Here is a 4,803-nt window from a genome sequence, read left to right as displayed (position 1 = left end):
TGGTAAAGTGTAAGTAGAAGACAGTTGTAGTTGTGGTGTTTGCATATGGTAACAAGTGGGAGTTGTGGATGTGGGGTATCAAATGTCAAGAAAAGATAAAACATCTTTGCAATTTTTCAATTCGATTAATGAATGGTGATTTCAAGAAACAGAATTGAATAAGGACATAAATATATTTATATTATAATAGTGGAGAGTAATCAATCACAAATAGCATCCTAATTTAAATTCACGGATGTACATTCAGTTGATTGAGAACAGAGATATATAATATTATAGTATAATATAATAATAAAAATCAAAACATGTGAATTCATTTAGCGTCACGAATTTGTACCTTCTACCGACAGTTTTATTAGGGTATTATTTCAAACTATATTTCCAATTACCATTTATATATATATATATATATATATATATATATATATATATATATATATATATATATATACACACACACACACACACATATCTATTTACAATTAATCGTTCGTGAATCATCGGAAATAGTTAAAGGTCAAATGAATATATGAAACAGTTCAAAATTTTTGAGACTCAACCTAACAGACTTTTCTTATCGTGTCAGAATTATAAAATCGTATCCTGAGTTTGGTTCAAAATTAGTCGAAATTTTTCGGGTCGTGACATTTATCATGTCAAAACTATGTATATGTTGATAATGATGAATAACCAACAAGTTTATAGCATACACGAGTATTTTTTGAGTAAATCTACATCAAAATAAAAATGAAAGTATATGACATATTCGTAGCTTTAAACCTCACATAAGTATTAACATATAATTATAAATAATTCATATATTAAACCAAATAATAACCTAAGGAAAAATAGTAATCTAGCATCTAAGTCCCAATTCAGTCTGTTACAAGGCAGACAACCGAATTTTTCCTATATAAAGGAGGTTTCGGTTTACGATTTGACGAGAGTTAGTTTACATTTAAGTTTAGGTTTTACTTTTTGTTCCGTTTTTGTTTCCAGTTTATACCCAATTTACACTTTCAATTTAGATTCATGCATTGTTCTTTCATTATTTAAAGTTATTTACCGATGCACAATCGATTGTTGTACTTTTTATCCAAGTTATTGAAGATTTCTGCAATTTACATTCTCTCTGTTCATTTACATTTTCAGTTTAAGATATAATATCGTTTTATTTATTATTATTCTTAAAAATTACTATGTTTATCTCTATTATCTGATAATATGTTATTATTATGAGTAGCTAAACACCCTTAAGGTGTTGGTTTGGGTAAAAGGAATAAACTATAATTTGGATTTAACATTCAGTCGTGTAGGGTCGCAGAGCGAGACTTTCAAAACTAGAAAATGATTTTGAAAATTGTCTATGGTAATTAGAAGTCCTTTTCTATCTATTGACATTCCAAGCCGGCGGTAGTCTATGGCTAGCTGGGGGCGGAACCATATAACAATAGATCTCTCTGAAAATCTGGTAAAATCTTAGTTTAGCCGGCGCTTGTCTATGGCTAGCCAGCGGCCTTGCTTGTTCAGCATACCAGTCGGTGGCTGGATAATAACAGTTGGTGACTTGGTCTGAACCGAAGATTAATACTCTGTTTTTGAATGCTTTCTGTTGAAAATTCTTACAGGCTTCATTAAATAGACTCACTATTCTAAGTTGGGTTCTATTGCTTGTATGGTTTATTATATTGTAAGAGATGTGATTTGGCTTTACATGACAACTTGTTCCACTAAGTTAACTTAGAGTCGTGATATTAGTACATTAACGAATTGGACCCTCTTAGTGTATTCAGTTTCGGAGGGTAGTACCGCCGGATTATGTCCTATAGTATAATAATACGTTGAACCTTAGTGTCACTTAAGTGACAGTTAGGTACACTTTGAGAGCCGTAGGTGTGGTAGCCCACTATTAGCATTCGACACTTAAAGTTATTCAAAAATATATCCTTAATTATAGTCTGATTAGAAATAAAATCCCTGACCGAAACAACATCCTTCTGTTTATAATTTTTTATCTTTAAAAATTTTCAATCATCATTACTCCTGCAATACACAAACCCGAATTTTATTATAAATATATTATACAAAAATAATAAAAGTCACTGACTTTTGGACTACCTCTCTTGGTACGATCCTGTATTTACGCACACTTGTCTACACTAATCGGGACTCTGTCATTAGTGCTACGGTCGTATTAGGTATAGGTATATAAATAAATAGCTTATTCTGCACACGTACAAGACTATACGCACGCCGTCGGTGACCAACCAGGTCATCGTGCTAATGAGTGCATGAAGTAAAGAGATAGACACCCCGACAAGCTAACATAGTTGATGATACTGTAAACCTTGTTGCAATGATTTCTGCATCACTATTATGATTTTCGAGGTTAATATGGTTATTTCTAACACTAAGGAGTGGTGGGCTGACACTGGGGCTATATGACATGTTTGTGCTGATAAGAGCCTCTTTAACACCTTCAAAGAGGTTACTAGTGGAGATAAGCCGTTCATGGGAAACTCTTGCGCATGACTTCTGGAAAAGACCTCACTCTTACTGAACTGTTTCGTAAGAATCTTGTGTCAGGTTGGTTGTTGAACAAGTTAGTTTGAGTTTAAACCAGTGTTTGAGTCTGATAAGGTCGTGTTGACCAAAAGTGGTATGTATGTTGGTAAGGGCATTGCCCAAAATGATATGTTTAAGATAAATGTAATGGTTGTCAATGAAGAAATGAATAAGATAAAGACTAGTTCTGCTTATAATCTTGAGTCTTCTAATGTGTGGCATGGTAGACTAGGTCATGTTTACTTTAATTTGACTCGTCACTTGATTAAATGGAATTTCATATTAACATTTTATATTGACTCAAACTATAAATTTAAAACTCCTGCTTAACCAAATTCACGAGTTCATCCTTCAAATCGGTTGAATGAAAAACCTAACCACTTGATATGATCCATACAGACGTGTGTGATTTGTAAACCATTCAAATGATAAATGAAAACAAATATTTCATCACATTTATCGATGATAGTACAAAGTAATGTTATGAATACTCGTTGAAAAGTAAAGAGAAAGCAATTGATTTATTTATTTCTTACAAAAATTAAGTTGAGAATCAACTTGAACAGAAAATTGATTTATTTATTTCTTACAAAAATGAAGTTGTGAATGTCGCACCTTTTGCTGATTTTTGTTCACAAAATAGCATTCGACATGAATTTACTGCACCTTACTCATCCTAATAAAATGGAACTGCAGAACGAAAGAATAGAACCGTGAAAGAAATGGTCAATGTCATGTTGGTAAGTTCTGGTGTAAGTCAGAACATATGGGGGGATGTCATTCTATCGGGAAACTATCTTCTAAATAACATACCCCAGAAGAAATGAATGAAACGTCGTACGGATTATGGTGGAAAAGGAAACCATCCTATGAATCCTCAAAGTGTGGGGGGCTAGAAAAGGTAGTTGTTCAATTACCAAAGACACAAAAGATAAAATCCAAGACAGTTGATTGAATATTTATTAAATATGTTGAACACAGTACGGCTTATCGCTTCCTTGTGAATGAATCCAAGACTCCAGATACACACAAATGTTCGATAATGAAATCAATATATGCTTCACTCTTTGAAAATGTGTTTCCATGCATTGCACATGAACGTGATAGCTCGTATAGGATAGAAGATGAAGGTATTCTGGATGAGACATATAATGAGTTAGTTCAAGAAGAACTAGAACAACACAAGAAAGAAGAGCTTGAGCTGAGACAAAGAAAAAGAGTAAGGACAGAAATGTCTTTCGATCCTGATTTCCAAACTTTCATTATTGAAAGTGAACCTATAACTTACCGTGAACTGGTGTCTTTCTTGGAAGGACCTTAATGGAAAAAACCATTAAAAGTGAAATAATTCTTTTTTACAAAACCATGCATGGGAGTTAGTAGATATTCCTCCAGGATGCGAGCCACTAGGTTATCGATGGATCTTCAAGAAGAAGTTAAAGCCAAATGACACTATTGATAATTATAAGGCAAAGTTGGTGATCAAAGTGTATGGACAACGAGAAGGTCTAGACTACTTTGATACATATTCACGTGTAACGTGAATAACCTCTGATCAAACCAAAATCGTTTAGTGTGGATAGATTTCGGGTTTGAGTGCTTGATTTGGGAAAAAGAGTAAGTCGAATGTTTTAACTCCAATAATTGTGCAAACCCCGATTTAGAATATGGATTCCAAGGGCGTAAAACAATCGATTGAATTGACCTTATTCGATCGAAATCGAATAAGGTAATATCTTAGAGTGAAGATTAGATCCGACGATGATCGGAGTGCTGATCGGGATTGAGTTAACGATTGGAGTAATGCTATCGTAATTAACTTGAGCAGAGTAATATTAATGCATCTAGTGTTATGGAATAAATGATCTTGCCCACGTATTTATAGATGTTATGAGGGAATGATAACGTGGCACATGTCCCTTTCATGGTTGTAACAAACTTTGCCAATCCCGAGGGGTGACGTGGCACATGTCCTTTTCATGGGAATAATCGAGCAGATCCTAACAAACTTTCCTAGATTCGTGGGCTGACGTGGCATGCAACTTGTTTGTACATTTGTTCCGGGATCGAGTATTCGTTCCAGGATGAAGTGTCTACTCCGGGACAGTGCACTTTCTCCGGGACGGCGTACTTGTCCCGGGAGGGTATCTTTATGCCAGGTTGAAATACTGAACCGAGAAGTGGCGACGGTACCAGCAACGTGTCGGTTCCAGCTAAGGTATCACGGAGCTCTCAGAC

Source organism: Rutidosis leptorrhynchoides, chromosome 7, assembly GCF_046630445.1.
Source record: "Rutidosis leptorrhynchoides isolate AG116_Rl617_1_P2 chromosome 7, CSIRO_AGI_Rlap_v1, whole genome shotgun sequence".
NCBI classification, from domain to species: Eukaryota; Viridiplantae; Streptophyta; class Magnoliopsida; order Asterales; family Asteraceae; genus Rutidosis; species Rutidosis leptorrhynchoides.
This window is presented reverse-complemented; position numbering follows the sequence as displayed.